Source organism: Gorilla gorilla, chromosome 8, assembly GCF_029281585.2.
Source record: "Gorilla gorilla gorilla isolate KB3781 chromosome 8, NHGRI_mGorGor1-v2.1_pri, whole genome shotgun sequence".
Taxonomy (NCBI): Eukaryota; Metazoa; Chordata; class Mammalia; order Primates; family Hominidae; genus Gorilla; species Gorilla gorilla.
Genome location: NC_073232.2, coordinates 59,218,022 through 59,241,241, shown reverse-complemented (window position 1 = coordinate 59,241,241; position 23,220 = coordinate 59,218,022). Strand labels below are relative to the sequence as shown.

Genomic DNA, 23,220 nt, shown 5'->3' with positions numbered 1-23,220 from the left:
CCGATGGTAAATTATGCTAAACTCAATAAATGGCTTTCAAGCAAATATAGAATCCAGGGCACTGGCAGGAAGTATGGTCCAAAATTGTAGCCAAAAAGATAACTGTAAAATTTTCCATGTATTGCAGAAAGATCAAATGTGGTGCTTTGAAATGCCATTTAGTTAGACAAACTGTCCTCTAAAATATAAAGTATATGATACACAGATAACTCAGTCGAACAATGGAACCTGCAGGAAGCTCGCAGCATTGATCTACAGCCTTCTCAACAAAAGTTCAAGGAAGAGAAAAGCATATTTCTGAAAAGGTTACTGAGTTAGCCTTTGTGTATGAATCTCAGTAAGATCCACAGTAAACCAACAAAAATTTGAAGGTAAATTACATATGTAAAAATATTGATAATTTAAACTGAATAAGCCAGAGCCATTTTAAAGTGGGCTACCCATACTTCTTCAAGGAGATAGCAGACTGAGTAAACTACTCAGACTAAACTATGTTCTAACTTTTTTAAAAAGGAGGGATATTTCAAATGATAGAACTGAGGCCAGACAGTGGAATCAAGAAATAGTCATTATGGATAGGAGTAGGATTAAATCCTCATCAAAAAAAGAAAAAAATTAACATTTTCCCAGCTAGATTTCAGAACTCTCATTGACTGCTGACTTCTATATGTCTCCCTTTTTCCTCTATTGAATCAGAGTGCCTGTGATGATTATTCTATGCCTGTCTCATCATTTTATGATGGATGTGTGAAAGATAGGTAAGGTAAGTTGTTTCTTTAGTTTCAAAGGTCTTCAAATCAAGACAAACCATACTCAAGGAGTTGTATTTGCAGCTAGACCTGATTTAAATGACAAGATTCTAGACTTCATGCTAATGCTGTAATGAGATGAAGCTTTGGTAGACTTAGGATACAATTAGAGAGGTGTGCGCATTACTCGGAGCCAGAGAGCAATCTACAATAACTGGCCTCTAAGAAGGACCCTAATGAACACCTCCTGGTATTCATTCACTGGTATAGTTTCCTCCCACAATGTACCAGCGTTCATCTATATGACCAGTGGAATATGCCAGTAGTGATGGTATGCCATTTCTGAGATGATGCTTTGTGGCACTCAAGGGTGAGCCTTCTGGGAAACATAGGGTTTTGGATTTGAAAATTTAGAAACTGGAGCAACTTTTATTCTGATAGTTTCATGCTCTCATTACTGATTCTCTCTATATATTTCTGATAATTGATTTAATTAAATATCTTCTTATTCTCACCATACAATTTTTTCGTATTTTACTATTGATAACGATTTTAACACTACAGAAGTGGTCTATTTATCTATCTGCCTATTTATCTATGTCTCTATAAGTGCATAAATGTGTGTCGGGGGAGTGTATGTATATGTGCGCTTGTAAGTTCATGGATGAATTACAAACTTTCATATGTGCATTTCAGTTTAATCAGGAATTAGGAAATTTAATTTTGGACATTTTAACCCCTCTATTACTATGAAAAGATCCACATTTTCATTTTCATGTATTCTCTCTCTTTCTTTGTCCCTCTCTGTCACACATGCACACACACATACACAAACACACACACACACCACATTCTTAACAATTCTTCATTTGTGTAGATTTGTGTATTGCCCCCTTCTTGGTTTCGTGACTCTAAACTATTTACTTAAATTAGTTAATTTAATTGTGTTCCCCCTCTATAATTTCCATGTACAGTTTACGTTTGAACAACATAGGTTTGAACTGCATGGGTTCACAGATACATGGATTTTCTTCTGCCTTTGCCATCCCTGAGACAGCAAGATCAATCCCTCCTTTTCTTGTGCCTCAGCCTACTCAATGTGAAGATGATGAGGATGAAGACCTTTATGATGATCTATTTCCACTTAGTGAATAGTGAAGATCTTATAATTCTCTTAATAACATTTTCTGTAGCTTACTTTATTGTGAGAATGAAGTGTATAATACATATAATGTACACAACGTATGTTAATTAATTGTTTATGTTATTGGAAAGACTTCTGATCAACAGTAGGCTATTATTATATTAACAGCAGTTGAAGTCAAAAGTGATACAGTGATTTTTGACTTCATAGGGATCAGCACCCTAACCACTGTGTTGTTCAAGGGTTAACTGAAAATGCAGTGGATTGCATGAGCATAAGATAATAATGAGATCTTATTACTTTCCAGTTGAGATAGGTCAATTTAAATTCTTCATAATATCTGCTGTCAATACATTTTCTCAGTAAAGTTTTATATCAAATAAGTTCCATGTTTTATTTCACATTTTTACCTCAGTTTCTAAATGTGTCATTATTACATTGGATTTAAGAGCAAAATCCATTATAATCTGTTCTAACAAGATCATTTTTTGGTAGTCTCTTAAACTTCATATTGGGAGATTACATTCCTTGAGGATAAGATTCATATTGTAACAATTTTCTGTATCTTCCACCATGTTTTGCAGATTCAATAAGTATTTAATAAATTGAATTAAATTTGCCTATACTCTTATAAATCATACTCTCATAAATCAACCTTCTAATCCTCAATTCCTCTAAAACATAGAAAAAATTGTCAATATAAAAAAGCAAGAAATAAGATATTAACCATTTTTGTCATTCAAAATACGATTCATTCTTTCTTATACAGCTACCTTTGTCAGCATTCTTGCCATTGGACTGTCTAGCCCTTGAGTCTGTTATATCATTGCTTATTGTTACAGAAGGTAAAGTTTGGAAAAAAGAAGCAGTTATGTAAAGCAATATTAGAAAATCCCTGAGTTTCCCTTAGAATCTTGTGTCTTTTACATGTTTTTTATTTCACATAGATTAAGTTTGCAGAGTTGTGTTATAATTTCATGAGTGTATATGTCAGAGAGCCCTTTGAAGGCCTATTTAATCCAATTAAGACTATGTTTTCTTGTTTTAATACCATTAAACTTTTTCTCTCTCTGATAATAATTGAGGAAAAAGAGAAAGGCATTCCATATAATACATCAGATGCCTAAGTGCTTTGGATAGTCATAAGCCTTTTCTCCTATAGCTTCCTAATTAGAAATGCCTGCTTTTCAGAGTTTTCTTAAGCTTTCCAACTTGCTCCTTCCATTTTATAAGAATAATAGTCTATTTAGGAAGACTATTATCAAATAAAAATCAGAATGATCAGTGGACACCTATTTTAAGCCTTGGGATTTATATCATAATTCCCTAAGACTTTATATTTCCAGAAAAGAAATTCAAACTAAAAGTCACAATTCCTATTATTATGATAATCGTGATAATATATGCATTTTCACTAAAAGAAGTTCCCACTTTTTTTTTCTTCTCTCTACTTTTCAATAATCCTTGGGACCTTAGTAGGAGTGTGCAATACTCTTATGGTATATTTTTAGTTTAAAAGTCTGAGTATATCTAATTACCACTTGGTAGATATTGTCCAAATTCACTTTTGAATCCAAGTGTTTTTACCCTCATAGATTTTTTTTTAAAAGGAGTATTTGCTTGTTTCAATTATACTGTAACTATTGGAGCTACTAGGAGGCCTTTTAAATTTCACCACACAAGTAGGCAGAATGGGGACTAACTGAAGGGTTGATGGGCTTAAAGAAAATAAATAACCTAACAAAGCCACAGGCTAATGGCAAAACCAACATTAGGAACCAAGTCACTTTACTTGGGATTAGTGGATACCAAAATGTGCTTTCTCTGAAGCAGCACTTTATAAGAAATATGAAAATCCACCTTTGTTGTCCTTCAGCTAAAGGGAATAAAATCGTGTGCTTTCTGTAATTTTAACCTTGTTATAACAGATGCTACATGAACTCAAGTGGAACTCTGACTACCTTGAGAGCTGAATAAAATGCATCCCACCATCCATTGCTTCTGCATCAGGGTATTAAAAAGAGAGACAGAAGGAAGAGACGAGAGAGGCACAAGTTCAACAGTGTGAGGGACTTGGACACAATAGGAGAGAGAAAGAAATAAATGTCTGAATGTCATTGAAAGAACAGACAATGAAGGCATATGTAAGAGGCCTGCTAAAGCTATGGGACCTCAGAAGCCTATTTGTAAGAAATACAATTTAGAATAGGGAACTTGCAATACAGTGCCTGACCTTTATTTCCTTTCCTGCCTCGAATTTGTCAAAACCTTTGATCGATTTTTCTGTGAACATGAATTACTGCTACAATATTTAGTTGAACTACATGAATTTCTCAAAGCAGTAATGCAGTGCCATAGCATAGCTTAACATTGTTTAAGGAATATGGTTTGCTTATATTTAAGTCATTTCTAAGGGGCCTATGCAAACACGGTCTGGAGATCTATTTACGGTGTATTTACAAGGCTAAGAACAAAAATGCTATTAATGCATGAACAGTCAAAAAGCCATGCATTGTGTTACAGGGACTTCTATTTCTAAAGATGATTGTTGCATGAGGGTCTCTGCCTTTATGAAGGGAAATGTTTAGATTTTAACTAGCTTTGTATTATAATGTTTGTGTTTTGAAAAAGAAAATCATGTTTCTGCACTAAAAAATAAATTCCTAGTCAAACCTTTAAAATTAACATTTAGAACAGGGACAGAAACTTCTTTTGTTTCCTAAGTGTTTTGTTGTTCTTGCTGTTTAGTTTTAAATAATTTTTTAGAAGTTTTATTGAGATATAATTGATAGAAAAAATTGTACACCTTTAATATATTCACCTTGATGAGTTTGGACATGTGTGCATACAACAATACCATCATCACAACCAGGGTACTGAACATACTTATTCACCTCCAAAAATTTTCTTTTGTTCTTTTTTAGTGGTGGTAGTATATTTTTAAGAATTCAGCCTTTGAGTAGGGTACTAAGGACCTTCAACAACAAATGGGAAAGTAAATGTACTAAGTCCATATAAAGGGTTAGATCTTAGTGAGATATTCAAATTATGACCAAATCCTCAAGAGGCTTGTAAACTGACTGTGGGTTTCCAGTTTGATTATCCACAGATAAGCCTTCATTTGCTCATTCACCTATTCATTCATATATCCATTCATTCATTCTCAAGAAGAGGTATTTGTCCATATCTCACCATGTGGATGAGCAGGTGGTCAGTTCTCACTTCTTTTGCCATTAAGTGTGCTAAAATGCTCACCCTTGAACTCCAGGATGATGTTTTCTCTCACTTTGCTTCATTACCAAAGTGGCTATCAAGATTCCCTCCCCTACCTTCTTTTTCTTTTTTTAATGTTTAAGAGCTGGAGTTAATTTCTTGACTTCTTTAGTGGCACATGCAGATATATACCACTCAAGGCCTGTTGGATTAAAGTGTTAAATTTGTCAACTAGCTAATGTTTTCTCAGAACCAGACAAATTAAACAGATTGAATTGTTGAAATTATTTCAAAAGATAAGCAATCATAGAATGGAAATAAACTACAGAAAGTAGGGGACTTGAGTAACTAAATCTCCTGGAAACATTTACAGCAGATGGTAAAGTATCCAGTCTCATTGTTATAAATGGATTTCAAAGAATCTCAGAGCAGCTTTACAAAATTTTACTGCACTAACAAATGGCAGCCAACCTCTGTAGTGAACACAAAATACTCTACCATACTTTCTACCTCCTTAAATTAAGCCAATTTCTGCTTACACAGAAAATATGTCTGTGGAAAACACTGCTGAGAATATGCAAGCATTTTAATCTGGAAGCCACAAGAGAAGCTTGCTTCAGAAAACTTCTTAATATTTTTCTTGTGAGTTATTCTCTTTACGCTTTTCACATTACAGTATTACCAAGTTATCGTAGTGTATTTTCTTTACTCCCACAGCAAGATAAGACTCTAGTTGTTGCTGGGAATTATGCATTGTGTAAATATGGGTTCACATTCTCCCACAGTGATTCTGGAATCATATACACAAATGAGATCACTGCTGTCAGATCACTGGGATTAAGACTCAACCTCTCTACTCACTGGCCATGTAAATATAGATACAGTACTCAGATTCTCTGAGGCTTAGCTAATTATCCGTTGATTTGGTCTACACTTACCACATTAACTATTTGAAAGGACTAATTGATATAACGTGCTGAGAACAGTTCCTGCCTCATAATCATTATTAAGGCAATATATATCAATATGTGACTTTAAAACAGATACTACTATTACATAATAATTCATACTATACATTCAATATTTAAACAACAGAATTATAATTTTGTGAAGTAAATTTTGTACTCAAACAGAAAATCTAATTCTATAATTATTTTCTGCAATATTGGGTCATAGAACCAACAAAGAATGTATTACTAGGTTCGATGTATGTATTTACTTATGCAATTAGTAATAAAATTCTTCACTCATTCCTAGATTTGAATCCCAGGTGCTCTGTGTAGCAGCTGTATAGTCTTGGACAAGTTGCTTAATCTCTGTACTTCGATTTCCTCATTTGTACTTCAATTTTCTTATGTGGTAAATATAAAATTACTTAACTCAGAGCTATGAGGTCAGTTTTATCTGAGAGAATCCAGAAAAAATACTTAGCACACATTTCCTAGCATTCAACATGCATAATAGGTACCCAAAGAAATTTCAGATCTCTATATATGATTAATATTTGAGTAATATATTAAATAAACTGACTATAATGTCTGAAAATGCATGTCTTTATGTGACTGTACCTCTCATTGCACTCGGCACAGTGTTGTGAATGTATTTGTCATTTGTATGCTCTTTCTACCATACAATTCTGCCACTCCAATTAGCATGCTGTATTGGAAAACAATTGAGTGCTTGCTTTATGTTTTACTAAATTTATACGGAACTACATTGACACTTCCTTGCCCTTCAGATGCTGGGACTCACTGGCTGCTTTCTAGTTCTCAGGAGTCTCTATGTGACTCTGTCCTTTACACTTGCCCTACATCATCACCCTCAGCCCTAGACAAAGTCAACATCATTTTTAAAAACCTTCAAATATGTCTGCAATTCACTGTATGAATGTTCTCATTCTATCAAAACCCTGGACCTCACTAACTCAATGGAGCAATGTAGGATGATAAAGTAGTTTATATGAAAGTCATAGCAAGCTTGCTTTGGTTATTCATCCAAATGTATGTTTTTAAAGGATGAAGCTTTTATCTGAAACAAATAAAATTATAATTTGAAATTTCAAATAATGTGACTAATAGATTATGAATTCATTTCCAAATACAGAAATAATTAAAACACTTCGGGCTATAGAAAAAGTGAGTGCTGTATCTATTATTTTCTTATATTAATTTTACCCTAGCTGCCAGAATTTAGTATTTTTAATATCAACTGAGAGATTTAAGGCTATCATAATTTTCCCATTTTGATTTTCCTCTTCTATTTATAACTCACTTAAAGTAATTTGATAGTATACTCTGTGATGTGTCCCCATATATCAAACATTTAAAAAATATATTTGGAAGCAAAGCAAAGATATATTTTACTATTACCACAGAGGTATAATCTGCTACTATTTCTTGATCAGAAGTAAACAAGTTGACTTCAAAGCAGTTGATCTAATTTTCTTCCCCATTCATTCAATGGTATTTTTTGATTATTACAGAATATATTGAATTAGATAATGATAAGTCCTTTTCTTTTTCTGTTTTTTTTTTTTTCAGAAATGGTTCGTCTCTCTTGCTGAGGCTGGAGTGCAGTGGCACTATCTCGACTCACTGCAGCCTCTGCATCCTGGGCTCAAGAAATCCTTCTCCCTCAGCCTCCAGTGTAGCTGGGACTACAGGTGAGCACCACTATGTCCACCTATGTAATTCTTGTATTTTTTTTTTTTTTTTTGTAGAGACGAGGTTTCACTGTGTTGCCTAGGTTGGTCTCAAACTCCTGGGCTCACACCATCCTCCCCCATCAGCCTCCCAAAATTCTGGGATTACAGGTGTAAGCCACTGCACCTGGCTGAGAAGGCTTTTTATTATAGGCTGTTCCTATTGTTTTATTGATTTGGTTTGCTTGTTGGTTTTCAAGGTAAGATTGACATATAAGGTGGCATAATGTTTAAAGGTCAAGTTATAGAGATAGCTAGATTGAAGTTCAAATCCAGAGCCAAGTTACTTAGACTCTTTTTTCCTTTATAAAATTAAAATAAAGTGGATAGCCACTTCATAGATTTGTTATAAGAATTAATATGATCATGCTGTCACACAGTTGCAAAGAGATACTAAAACTTGGCTCTGCCAAAAATATTAGCTATTGCCATTAGGATTGTTGCCCTAAATACCTAAGGCATTTTCTGACAATTGGGTTACTCATCATGTCCTTCCAGGAAAAAAATGTAAAATGTTTAAAACTTAGGAACTACTTTTAAAATTTAATTTTCAGACCTGACATAACACCGCTGAGGAAGAGAGATGGTAGCTGATTGGGGATAGATGTAGAGATCATTAATGGTATAAGAGTGTGAGAATATGAAGCATGATAGGATATGATATTACTCATACAGATTGCAAATACATGTCAAAATTATATTTATCATTCATTGAAGTAAAATTCAACATTGTTTTATTCAAAAAATAAATGACACCTTTCACTCTACCTATTTAACTCTGGAAAATTTTACAAATTGAGCATGCCATTTTTTAGTATGAATTCCTTTATTTCAGCTACATTGCTAACTTTGCCTTTGGCATTATGAGCAGAAAAAAAAAGAAACAATATAATTAGTTCTGGAATATGAAAAGTGTCCAAGAAGAGGAGTAGTCTTGAGAAGTAGGGAACAGGATGAAGTCATTAGGGGACAGAAGGACAGAAGGGTAGGAGGGAGTGGGACCAGACAAGCACTGAACTCTGCATGCACACGTAGCAGTCTAAAATATTCATCCAGCACACAGACTCTAGGTGAAGATAACCAAGATGAACTGCAACTTCTCCACAAGCAACATGACTTTGGATAAGGTATTTAACTTTTCTGTGTCTTAGTTTCTTCAATTGATAAATAAAAATGATGGTCACATCTACTTTATAAAATTGTGATAACTAAACTGATTAATACGTGTAATGAATAGTGTGTGGCATTTAGCTTAATAATGAAACATTTCATGAAAATATTAGCTACTTTTGTTAGCTAGCAACTCACAATTTTGCCTAAAGCTGACCCCATATCTAGGGTTAGGTTTTGAAAGAAATTCATCGTCATCAGAAGTAGGTCTGGAAGTTATAAAGGAAAGCTTAAAGAAACAGAAATATGTGCAACACCTACGTACAAAGAATCCATTTGAAAGCCCCCACTGAGCCCAGGGAGATGGCACATGTCCCCTTTGGGCATGTAATTCCGTTTCCTGAGGGTCAGTATACTGTCTTTGTTACAACGGTCCCAAGGCAAACTTTTTAATAATTGTGATCCCACTCAATAGTCATGTTCACTTACTTTATAGGTACATTTGTGGCATATTTTAAAATGTGAAGTTGAGTGCATTTCACTTAAAAACCAACGGCATTTAATGAAAACATGTTATAGAGGAAAAATTATTGATTTTTGTAAATAGGTAGATCTTGTTTGTATTCTAGCTCCACAGCTTACTAATTTTGTGATATGGGCAATTTATATCCTATCTGAGCCTGTGTTTCCTCTACAATATGAGATAATTTCTACTTTGAAGTATTGTTATGAGGGTTAAATATAAATTACTTTCTGGTTTATGGTGTTGGTATATACTACTTCCATAGATGATAGTTAATTTTATGAATAAGATTTTAACAGTAAGCCGTAGAAAAATATAATGTAAGACTGATCCTTAGAATCTATCAAAACAGGTTGTAAAAATGACTTAAGGAAACATCTAGCATGGCAGTGACTAACATTTTGAAAAGCTTTATTTTTCCGTTGAGAACCATAGCCCAACACAGTGTCTGTGGTTCAGTGTTCCTCTTGCCAGGAAGGATAATATCTGTGATGCATCGACTAACTCTAATGAAAATTTTTATTCTTAAGAACAAAATATTTCCCAGCACAGTACATAAGGTCTTTGTGCTCAGGTCAGCATTGGAGATAAATCTCTGGGAAAGAAGTAGAGAAACCGCTCATATCTGTAGACATCAAAACACCAAAGTAAAAGTGAAAATAAAGGAACACAGCAGACTTTTTCTTTTTAAATGCCTAAACTGAAAACTATATCTACCAGGAAACACCCAACTCACGAATTACTTTAAATATGTTTTTAAAGCAGTGTGCTTGCTTTATAACAACAGATTCATGCTATTTACCTGATGTTCCCCAGTGGTTGCTTTGTGGAGCTCAGTACCATCCTTGGAGACCATGGGCAATAAAAAGCATTTCTTCTGCACCAGTAAGACAAAAACTAACTGACTACTTCTCACATAAGCCTTGGAGGGCTTCCCTCAGTGGGCTTAGTGATCAGCAAATCATGTCAAATAAGCCTTTTTGTTATTTTTGTCGTAATAGTGTTCCTGGCAGGCAGTACTTAAGAATTCCCAGATTCTTAACTTTAACATAAATTCAATATACTCTCTTTTGTTAAAAGGCTGTTTATTCACAGTAGTTCTTAGGTCTATGTTTCATTTTACACATATATGTGGATGTAATAGCTTTTTCCTTAGAACTCTTAAAAAACAGAATTCAGTAAAATCCTATATTTATATTTTCTATGTGCCAAGAACAGATAACCATCATTAATGTGAGCCAAATTTGAAATGAGGAGCTGAAATTAGGAGGAATTGAAAAACACCTGAAGTAAATATTCAAGTAATGAAAGTTTACTTTAGAATTAGTGTATCAAAAATGGGAAAATTGGCCGGGCACAGTGGCTCACACCTGTAATCCCAGCACTTTGGGAGGCTGAGGCATGCAGATCACCTGAGGTCAGGAGTTCGAGACCTGCCTGGCCAAGATGGTGAAACCCTGTCTCTACTAAAAATACAAAAATTAGCCGGGCATGATGACACTTGCCTGTGGTCGCAGCTACTCGGGAGGCTGAGGCAGGAGAATCGCTTGAACCCGGCAGGCAGAGGTTGCAGTAAGCCGAGATCACGCCACTGCACCCCAACCTGGGCAACAGAGTGGGACTCCATGAAAAAATAAGTAAATAAGTAAATAAATAAAAATTTAAAAAAGCCATTGCTTTATTTTTTAAAAATTAATAATTTCAAAATGTATATATGTGAAATCTAACTGGGAATACTTTGTATCTACTTGTAGCCCAAGATTAATTTTATTCTCAATTACTAGGAGATTTGCACAATAGAGTGCATATTGACTTTAATCTGTATGACTAAAAGACTCATTGTCAATGTGACTATGTCATCAATATCACATTCATGAATCTCCTGATTATAACCTGCACAGATGGTCTATCTACAGGGCTCTGGGATAAGAAACTTACTGTCTGTCTACAGAGGAAGCCATTTTCACTTCCAGATAGTTCTGAATATTTGAAAGTACTTGCTGATTTAGAGTCAAATTATGTCTTGCAGTAACATCCATAATTCCTGAACTTAACATTTGAGACAAACCAAGATTAGACTAAACCATGCCTTCAAATGACAGACTCTCAAAAATGTGATGCCATTTATGTGCCAAAACTGTCCTATCTTGCCATTTTTCTCCATTCTTTAGGAAAAACATGGTCCTAGTTTTGTTAGCCACACTTGACAGTATTATTTTAAACCACTATGTCATTTGAATATCCTATATTTGAACACTCTTTAGTGTCTTCCTGTTAAAATATGCATAAAAACTGCATGTCCAGTATACTCTACCTGGAGAAAAACATAGCTCTCATTAACCTTTTCCAGACATTAAGCTTATAAGATAAAATATTTATTTTCCTTGTAGCCAAATTTCTCTGCTAAATTGTTTTAAGGCAGGATTAATAAACCTTTACTGTAAAGGGAAAGAGCCTAAGATTTTAGGTTTTGTGGGCCACATAATCTCTATACAACTATTCTTCTCTGCTGTTTCAGTGAGAAAGCATTTATAGACAATACACAAATGAATGAGTGTGTCCATGCTGCAATAAAACTTTATTTACAAAACCAGTCTATTGGCTGGATATGGCTTGCGGGCCATAATTTGCCAACCCTTAGTTTACAGCCTAGCTAGCTAAACACTACTTGTTGTAGTAAAATGTTGCTTTTTAAAATATATATCTCTCATCCTAGCATTGTCATTACGTGTGTGTGGTTTATTTTTAAATATGTAATATTTAAGGGTCTTTCCTATTTAGTTCTATTGACTAAAAGCTGTTTCATAATTATAATGCACAGACATTTATACAGGTTTTTTTATTTTACCATTGAACCTATTAGCTAATCTTTAGAGTTCTGTTTTATTTTTCATGTGTTTAACAGAAGAACATGTCTACAGCACTGATGAAAATGTTACCAGAATATAAACAAAAATGAAATTTTCAGGTTAAAACCATCTTATTTGTTAGTAATATATATCTATTAACCATTAAATAATTTACCAAATTATTCCATTACCTAATCCATATTGCTTCTTCTTGTCCAAAAGAATATAGTAAGGTGCATTACCAAATACATACCTCTGACTTTAGTGGGCATTTAATGTATTATTAGAGGATCCTGATATCTGTATTTTTTAAAGAAATTAAACTCATCCCTAGTGATTATACTTTCTTCATCTAACACTATAATGTTAACATTTGGAAAAAATGTCTAATAATTAACAGTAGATTTACAGAGTATTTTTCAATAATTTTCTAAAATTATCTGAAAAATTTGGCCAGAATCACTATAAAATTCACATCTGAGCTTATGGAAACCAACTTTATTCCACTCTAAAATGACAAAATTTAATTTTTTAAAAATTTTTTTTATTTTTTACAAGTGATTTTTTAATTTTTTATCTTGGCAGATGTTAAAAAACAACATTAGCAGAAACAATGACATTTGCAACAAATGAAAAATAAAGTAAATTAAGGGACCCAGAAAAGACAATGAGGGTAATTTGTTCGCAACTCTGGTTGTTGACTCACTGGGTGATTGGTGCCAAAAAGAGTAAACAACCAAATATAGTCACTGAAAACAGTAATAATCCATGAAAGAATGAAGACTTGTTCTGTGATGAATCACAGAAGTCAGTGTTACACAGAATCATTCAGAGGGTTTAATTAACCAGAAAGCCATCATTATAGAAGCTCATCTATAACAAGTCTAATGGTATGGACATTGAAGACAGCATTGTCCTGGGCTCCATTGTTGGGAAAGGCCTGGTTTCATCTAGAGTTCTACTTTTCAGATAACACCCACTTTTCATATGCCATAAGGGCTCATAGATCTTGGGTTCCCATTCTTCTCCCTGGCTTCCATATTATCTAGATAGATAGGAGGTACTGGAAAGAGAAGGTCTTAGAAATAAAACCTTAGGTTTCGTTATTGACTATAGTCTGCTGAGTAAATTTCCTCAAACAACAATGAAAAAGATTTTTTCCCACTAAGAAATCCTGAAATACACCAGAATATTCATAGCTTTAAAATTCTTCCTTTTGTGTGTGTTGCAGGATGGGTAGTCTATCGTCTTGCTCTTTTCACTCACTTTTACTTTTCCAGCTTAATCCTCTCCTATATCCCTCATGTACTGCACTATGAACTCTATTCAGCCACCTACCCATGGACATCTGAGTAAAGCTCACATACTTGTACAAGAACACTTGCCCAGAATTCTCTTTTCCCCGTGATAACTTGCTGAAAACGTTTTCTTTTTTTATTTTATTTTATTATTATTATTTTACTTTAAGTTTTAGGGTACAAGTGCACAATGTGCACGTTTGTTACATATGTATACATGTGCCATGTTGGTGTACTGCACCCATTAACTCGTCATTTAGCATTAGGTATATCTCCTAATGCTAACCCTCCCCCACCCCAGAACAGTCCCCAGAGTGTGATGTTACCCTTCCTGTGTCCATGTGTTCTCATTGTTCAATTCCCACCTATGAGTGAGAACATGTGGTGTTTGGTTTTTTGTCCTTGCGATAGTTTGCTGAGAATGATGATTTCCAGTTTCATCCATGTCCCTACAAAGGACATGAACTCATCATTTTTTATGGCTGCATAGTATTCCATGGTGTATATGTGCCACATTTTCTTAATCCAGTCTATCTTTGTTGGAGATTTAGGTTGGTTCCAAGTCTTTGCTATTGTGAATAGTGCTGCAATAAACATACGTGTGCATGTGCCTTTATAGCAGCATGATTTATAGTCCTTTGGGTATATACCCAGTAATGGGATGGCTGGGTCAAATGGTATTTCTAGTTCTAGATCCCTGAGGAATCGCCACACTGACTTCCACAATGGTTGAACTAGTTTACAGTCCCACCAACAGAGTAAAAGTGTTCCTATTTCTCCACATCCTCTCCAGCACCTGTTGTTTCCTGACTTTTTAATGATTGCCATTCTAACTGGTGTGAGATGGTATCTCATTGTGGTTTTGATTTGCATTTCTCTGATGGCCAGTGATGGTGAGCATTTTTTCATGTGTTTTTTGGCTGCATAAATGTCTTCTTTTGAGAAGTGTCTGTTCATGTCCTTTGCCCACTTTTTGATGGGGTTGTTTGTTTTTTTCTTGTAAATTTGTTTGAGTTCATTGTATATTCTGGATATTAGCCCTTTGTCAGATGAGTAGGTTGTAAAAATTTTCTCCCATTTTGTAGGTTGCCTGTTCACTCTGATGGTAGTTTCTTTTGCTGTGCAGAAGCTGTTTAGTTTAATTAGATCCCATTTGTCAATTTTGGCTTTTGTTGCCATTGCTTTTGGTGTTTTAGACGTGAAGTCCTTGCCCATGCCTATGTCCTGAATGGTATTGCCTAGGTTTTCTTCTAGGGTTTTTATGGTTTTAGGTCTAACATGTAAGTCTTTAATCCATCTTGAATTAATTTTTGTATAAGGTGTAAGGAAGGGATCCAGTTTCACCTTTCTATATATGGCTAGCCAGTTTTCCCAGCACCATTTATTAAATAGCAATTCCTTTCCCCATTACTTGTTTTTGTCAGGTTTGTCAAAGATCAGATAGTTGTAGATAAGTGGCATTATTTCTGAGGGCTCTGTTCCATTGATCTATATCTCTGTTTTGGTACCAGTACCATGCTGTTTTGGCTACTGTAGCCTTGTAGTATAGTTTGAAGTCAGGTAGCATGATGCCTCTGGCTTTGTTCTTTTGGCTTAGGATTGACTTGGCGATGCGGGCTCTTTTTTGATTCCATATGCACTTTAAAGTAGTTTTTTCCAGTTCTGTGAAGAAAGTCATTGGTAGCTTGATGGGGATGGTATTGAATCTATAATTTACCGTGGGCAATATGGCCATTTTCACGATATTGATTCTTCCAACCCATGAGCATGGAATGCTCCTCCATTTGTTTGTATCCTCTTTTATTTCATTGAGCAGTGGTTTGTAGTTCTCCTTGAAGAGGTCCTTCACGTCCCTTGTAAGTTGGATTCCTAGGTATTTTATTCTCTTTGAAGCAATTGTGAATGGGAGTTCACTCATGATTTGGCTCTCTGTTTGTCTGTTATTGGTGTATAAGAATGCTTGCGATTTTTGTACATTGATTTTGTATCCTGAGACTTTGCTGAAGATGCTTATGAGCTTAAGGAGATTTTGAGCTGAGACGATGGGGTTTTCTAGATATACAATCATGTCATCTGCAAACAGGGACAATTTGACTTCCTCTTTTCCTAATTGAATACCCTTTATTTCCTTCTCCTGCCTGATTGCCCTGGCCAGAACTTCCAACACTATGTTGAATAGGAGTGGTGAGAGGGGGCATCCCTGTCTTGTGCCCATTTTCAAAGGGAATACTTCCAGTTTTTGCCCATTCAGTATGATATTGGCTGTGGATTTGTCATAGATAGCTCTTATTATTTTGAGATACGTCCCATCAATACCTAATTTATTGAGAATTTTTAGCATGAAGCATTGTTGAATTTTGTCAAAGGCCTTTTCTGCATCTATTGAGATAATCATGTGTTTTTTGTCTTTGGTTCTGTTTATATGCTGGATTACATTTATTGATTTGCGTATGTTGAACCAGCCTTACATCCCAGGGATGAAGCCCACTTGATCATGGTGGATAAGCTTTTTGATGTGTTGCTGGATTCGGTTTGCCAGTATTTTATTGAGGATTTTTGCATCAATGTTCATCAAGGATATTGGTCTAAAATTCTCTTTTTTTGTTGTGTCTCTGCCAGGCTTTGGTATCAGGATGATGCTGGCCTCATAAAATGAGTTAGGGAGGATTCCCTCTTTTTCTATTGATTGGAATCGTTTCAGAAGGAATGGTACCAGCTCCTCCTTGTACTTCTGATAGAATTCGGCTGTGAATCCATCTGGTCCTGGACTTTTTTTGGTTGGTGAGCTATTGATTATTGCCACAATTCCAGAGCCTGTTATTGGTCTATTCAGAGATTCAACTTCTTCCTGGTTTAGTCTTGGGAGGGTGTAGGTGTCGAGGAATTTATCCATTTCTTCTAGATTTTCTAGTTTATTTGCGTAGAGGTGTTTGTAGTATTCTCTGATGGTAGTTTGTATCTCTGTGGGATCGGTGGTGATATCCCCTTTATCATTTGTTATTGCGTCTATTTGATTCTTCTGTCTTTTATTCTTTGTTAGTCTTGCTAGCAGTCTATCAATTTTGTTGATCCTTCCAAAAAACCAGCTCCTGGATTCATTAATTTTTTGAAGGGTTTTTTGTGTCTCTATTTCCTTCAGTTCTGCTCTGATTTTAGTTATTTCTTGCCTTCTGCTAGCTTTTGAATGTGTTTGCTCTTGCTTTTCTAGTTCTTTTAATTGTGATGTTAGGGTGTCAATTTTGGATCTTTCCTGCTTTCTCTTGTGGGCATTTAGTGCTATACATTTCCCTCTACACACTGCGTTGAATGCGTCCCAGAGATTCTGGTATGTTGTGTCTTTGTTCTCATTGGTTTCAAAGAACATCTTTATTTCTGCCTTCATTTTGTTATGTACCCAGTAGTCATTCAGGAGCAGGTTGTTCAGTTTTCATGTAGTTCAGCGGTTTTGAGTGAGTTTCTTAATCCTGAGTTCTAGTTTGATTGCACTGTGGTCTGAGAGACAGTTTGTTATAATTTCTGTTCTTTTACATTTGCTGAGGAGTGCTTTACTTCCAACTATGTGGTCAATTTTGGAATAGGTGTGGTGTGGTGCTGAAAAAAATGTATATTCTGTTGATTTGGGGTGGAGAGTTCTGTAGATGTCTATTAGGTCCACTTGGTGCAGAGGTGAGTTCAATTCCTGGGTATCCTTGTTAACTTTCTGTCTCATTGATCTGTCTCATGTTGACAGTGGGGTGTTAAAGTCTCCCATTATTATTGTGTGGGAGTCTAAGTCTCTTTGTAGGTCACTCAGGACTTGTTTTATGAATCTGGGTGCTCCTGTATTGGGTGCATATATATTTAGGATAATTAGCTCTTCTTGTTGAATTGATCCCTTTACCATTATGTAATGGCCTTCTTTGTCTGTTTTGATCTTTGTTGGTTTAAAGTCTGTTTTATCAGAGACTAGGATTGCAACCCCTGCCTTTTTTTGTTTTCCATTTGCTTGGTAGATCTTCCTCCATCCCTTTATTTTGAGCCTATGTGTGTCTCTGCACATGAGATGGGTTTCCTGAATACAGCACACTGGTGGTTCTTGACTCTTTATCCAATTTGCCAGTCTGTGTCTTTTAATTGGAGCATTTAGCCCGTTTACATTTAAAGTTAATATTGTTATGTGTGAATTTGATCCTGTCAGTATAATGTTAGCTGGTTATTTTGCTCTTTAGTTGATGCAGTTTCTTCCTAGCCTTGATCGTCTTTATAATTTGGCATGTTTTTGCAGTGGCTGGTACCTGTTGTTCCTTTCCATGTTAAGTGCTTCCTTCAGGAGCTCTTTTAGGGCAGGCCTGGTGGTGACATAATCTCTCAGCATTTGCTTGTCTGTAAAGTATTTTATTTCTCCTTCACTTATGAAGCTTAGTTTGGCTGGATATGAAATTCTTCGTTGAAAATTCTTTTCTTTAAGAATGTTGAATATTGGCCCCCACTCTCTTCTGGCTTGTAGAGTTTCTGCTGAGAGATCTGCTGTTAGTCTGATCGGTCCCAAGTACATATTTCTGAAGAAAATATATTTTTCTTATGAAAAGTTCTACACGATTTGATAAATTGAGATATTCCATTTCCATCAGTTGAGAATATGGTTTCTTATGTTTTACTATTCTCGACACATCAAGATTTTCCCTCACATTAAGAAATGTTTCAGCATGTGCTTATTTTGTTTTTGAATATAATGGTGCATGGCTGTTTCAGCTCTCAGAATTTTTTAAGCCATTAATTTTATCTCAGGCCTTTTTTGCATACCACACCTTCCTGCATACTAATTAGGCGTGTAAATTTCTCTTAAAATCACATTTCCTTACCAGTCCAAATCAATTCATTCTTCCCCATCATACATATTCCTTTTCTATTACCTCAGAAACAAGTTAATAAAATACTTTAGTTTTATCATTTATTTCTGATTGTAACGTAATGATACAATAGATTTAGATCCTCATTTTAGCCATCACTAAAGCATGATCATGTAGGCTCTAAGAGTTCAACGGTTTCAATGCCTATCTCTGTCACTTGCATGGATTCCATTAATAGAGTGGATTCAAAAGTATTCATGTAAGTTATATCAAGCACAAGCTTAGTTTTTTTTTTCTATTATATTATATTGTATGTCAACTATGAAAATTTGGTGAGGACAGTACTTTCATATCAAAGCTACCACTATGAAGAGATGCAATTTGAATCCCAGGGATGAGACAGGAAGCTACCAGGATATGGTCACTCCATACTGTTCTCAAAATATTTACATCCCTACCCTGTATTCCATCACATACTTTATTCCCCATTGCCAAGATTTTATATATCAGTGAAAACAGTATGCTCTTTTCCCAGTATCACCCAGGGAATCTTGGGCTCCTCAGTCAAAAAGTACTTTGAAGTCTCAGTATAGATTAAAGAGTGAATAAATGATTGTGCCTCTATTCTAAGATTCCACTAAAATGAAAGTAAATATATAAAAATAGTATAAATCTTCATTTCAGAAGAGAATGGAAGGGAAACATCAATAGAGTAAGATTTTGGTAAATATCTGATAGGCAGAAAGAATAGTGATACCCAATAAAGCAGTCCAGAGAAATGCTTAGCCTAGAGTATATGTTAAGTAGGATATAATTAAAAAGGATCAAGTAAAAAAAACCTAGAGTGTTTTCTCAGCCAATAGCTAGCTAATAAACAGAGTAGGAATTAAAAATTTAAATTTGAGGCTGCACAAACCACCATGGCACACGTTTACCTGTGTAACAAACCAGCACATCCTTTACATGTACCACTGAACTTAAAAGTTGGAAAAAAAATTAAAAATAAAAATAAGTAAATACAACTATATATAGAAGATATAAAGGAATATATATATATATATATATATACACATACATGCATATATATACACACACCCACACACATACACACACACATAAATACATACTAAAATGCTAGAATTTCTGCATACCTGGCTGGATAAAAAGAAGTGCAAAGTCTTCTAATTTCTGGCAGTTGGTAGTCCTCATCATTAGTGAAGCTGAAACAATAAAAAGCTCCAGACTGAATATAGAGTTGTCAACTATCTTTTTTTCTCTCCACAAACAAAGAACAAAACTTGGTGGAAAAAAGTCTCTAAACTGAATTGTATACACAGAAACATCTGAATGTATATTTAATCTATAAAGCAAGAATTGGGTGTTAAGAAGAAAAAAATAACTGAACACAAAGAACTTTCCAGAAACTGTAAAAATTGCATTAAAATATTTCAAAAACAGTAATAGAAAACAGTATCATTAAAAAGTAGAAAATCATAAAAAATATAAATGAAAGATCAATTCAGAGGGTTCAATGTAACACTAAAAAGTGTTATTTGGAAAGCAGAAAATATAAGTAAAAATCATAACAAAAATACATAAAATGACTAAAACTAAAGTGCATGAGTTTTCAGACTGAATATGTCCCTCAAATGATCAAGACAAAAACTCCTACCCAATCAAAAATTTGAGAAATTACAGAATATTAAGCATAAAAAGAAGCCCCTGAACACTTCCAGAGAGAAAAACCGGGAATTTCACCTTGAACTTAAATAATTTTTGACTAAGTTTAGATGGACAGAACTTCTCATAAGAATAACTAAATAGTCTGGATAGATTAAAATATACATATATTCTGTGTGCTAAATGAATAGCAGAGTGTTAGATCAAATTTTAACATAAAACAAGTCAGTAAGGAAATGGCATTACAACCCACAGAGATAGGTAAAACTTGAGGAGGCATTTTACAAAAGAAGAAACACAGATGGCAATGAACATATAAAAGGAGGCTCCACTTCATAGATAATTAAGAACTTAATATTACAAATCCAGTAATTTAAAAATATGAGTGCATATTCTTCAATATTCCTCCCATTGAGAGAGATCTATATTCCTACTCTTCCATCTGGGCTGGTTTCTGATTGATGCAATAGAACATGACAAAAGTGATGCTATGTATTTTCTAGGCTAGGTAATAAAATGCCAGGAAGTTTTCACTTTGTTTACTGATATACTAGCTTTCAGAGCCTTTAGCCTTCATGTAAGAAGTCAGAGTAAACCTGAGAGTACCATGCTGTGAGGAATTCCACACAAAGGAAAGAACACTCAAAGGCACTCTGGCCAACTCCCAACTGTGCCTAACATTTGTGTTATTTCAGCACAGATGCCTTACATGTGTGTGAAGAAATGTTCACATGATTCTAGCCCCAAGGTGTTCAATTCATGGTAGACTCATTGAGTCTTTTCAGCTGAGTTTTGTGGAGCAGAGATAAGACATCCCCAATGTGCTCTAAATTCCTGGACCCCAAATTTGAGCATAAGAAAATAATTATTGATATATGATGCTAAACTTTGGAGTGGTTTGCTTTGAACTGACAAATAGAACAGAATTTGGTAACTGAAAGAACTTTGCTGCCAAAACAAAATGTAAAACATAGAGTGCTGATTATTGGATTGAGCCTTAGTGAAGCATAATGAAGCTTAAGGAGGCTGTTGGTAAAGGTCTGAAGCAAAATGTAGAAAATAACCATGGAATTCTAGAGAAAAGGGAGCCCTTGTCAAGTAGTGGAAGGCATTCATTTGTGGTGATGTGGAAAATAAGAAAAGGTACAGTAGTGTGTTGGTATCCATGGGAGATTGTTTCAAGGTATCCCCCACCATGTGGATACCAAAAACCTGCTGATGCTGAAGTCCCTTATATAAAATAGTGTAGTATTTGTGCATAATCTGTGCATATCCTCCGTATACTTTAAACCATTTTTAGGTTGCTTATAATACCTAACACAATTAAAATGCTATGTAAATAGTTATTATACTATATTGCTTAGGGAATAATGAAAAGAAAATATTTGTACATGTTCAGTGCAGACACAATCATCCACTTTTTTTCTCAATATTTTTGTTTCATGTTTGGATGAACCTATGTATGTGGAACCTGTAAATATAGAGGGTCGACTGTACCTAATAATGTTGCTGACTTAGCTAAAGACATTTTTGAGCAGAATGTTGGAAATGCAATCTGGTTTATTCTGTCTTTCTACAATAAAGTAAAATAATAAATAAATTAAATTAAAAAGTATTTATATTTCAGGTAGAATTTAGAGAAAAAATATATAGCACCCAGAACAGTTAGCAATTAAAGGTTTCTCAAAGTAAGAAAGGACAGTAGAATTCTTAATTGCCATTAATGAGAGGATCAAAGACTGTATAGTGCACACTCGTTAATTGTAATTAATTTTTCAAGTGGCAATCAAAAAATTCTCAGTCTCACGCAAACTGAGTATTAATTAATACTCAGTTTCACACAATGTTATATCTGGCTTTGCCTAATGTTATAATGTATTTTTTGAAAAATTTTATAGCTCTAAGCCACCAGAGCAGGTTTCCATTTTGAGAGTCCAGCCCCTACCAGACCACATCCTGCCCTGGGGCCCAATAGCCTCTGAATCGCCACATTCCTGGAGTCCCACTGACATCATCCTCCTAAGCTGGCACCACTGCTGGCCACTGCCACTCAGGCCAAAGTACAAGCCACTGGCAATGACTCTGCTGCTCCCAGCAGTGTAGCCACCACACATTTATAAGCACCCTGAGGACAGGCTACTTTGCCCACAGCTGCCATCTGGGACCAAAGCACCCTATGCCTATTCCTATGGCTGCTGTCACTAAAAGCTATTCCACCCTTCCTAGTAGCAGGACAAAAGCACAGCCACTGCATTCCCAACTTGAGTATTTCACCAGGAGCCTAGGACTACCATGCCCATAACTACAGCATGGGTAGCACCTGCAAGGAGGCCTGAAAACTGATCCATCTGGCCCAGTTTTGCTCCCCAACACTGGTTCCCACACATGCTGTCTGGGGGACTGGGAATAGCCCAGCCATGTCTAGCATCATTGGCACATGAGAAATCCTCCTGGATCCAAAAGGTTGAGCCCATCCAACCTGGCAATAACACCACAGCTGGAACCAACCCAAATGTACCACATATGGGCCTGCATACAGGCCTAATCCTCTTGTTGCAGCCACCACTAACATCAGTTTGAATTGCATGGAAGCCAGAGGGTTGTCCCACCACTGCTACTGACAGCCTTTATACCATGCCCACTGCCCAAGAATCCAACTACCCACTCAACAGCCCAGCCCAACACTGCCACTACTGGCACCCTTGCAAGCCTCCTTGCTGTCCAAGGAGGGACCCACCTAATCGTATTACAACTGTGCCAGCGTATGCCACCATACAGCACAAGGAAAGTCACATTCAACCTGCTGCTGCCATCACTGGGACCCAATGACTGGCCCATCTGGCATCCTCATCCCCAGGAAAACTTCACCACAGCCTCCACTAATAACCATAACATAAGGCGATGAATACATCACATGCACCACTGATGCTCTTTACAGCTGAAGAAATCATGCAGAGACTACATTACTGCACATACACAGACTCAAAGCCAAAGGGCCCTAACCAGCCAACATGGTACATACAGCCTCAGTGAAAAATGCTTCACAATGAAGCAGGTTCTGAAAATTGAAAGAAGCGATTGTTACAACAGATATGCATATATCAACATAAAGACACAAGAAAAG

General features: G+C 35.5%; 1 long non-coding RNA gene across 5 annotated transcripts in view; it reads left to right on the top strand.

Annotated features, from left to right (window-relative positions):
- Nucleotides 1-23,220, top strand: part of LOC129525161 (uncharacterized) — a 314,405-nt gene that overhangs the window by 65,253 nt on the left and 225,932 nt on the right. For all 5 annotated transcript variants that reach the window (XR_010135209.1, XR_008669272.2, XR_010135210.1 and 2 more), the window contains one exon: nucleotides 7,647-7,768. This is a non-coding gene — a long non-coding RNA (uncharacterized lncRNA). The remainder of the gene's footprint in view (nucleotides 1-7,646; nucleotides 7,769-23,220) is intronic.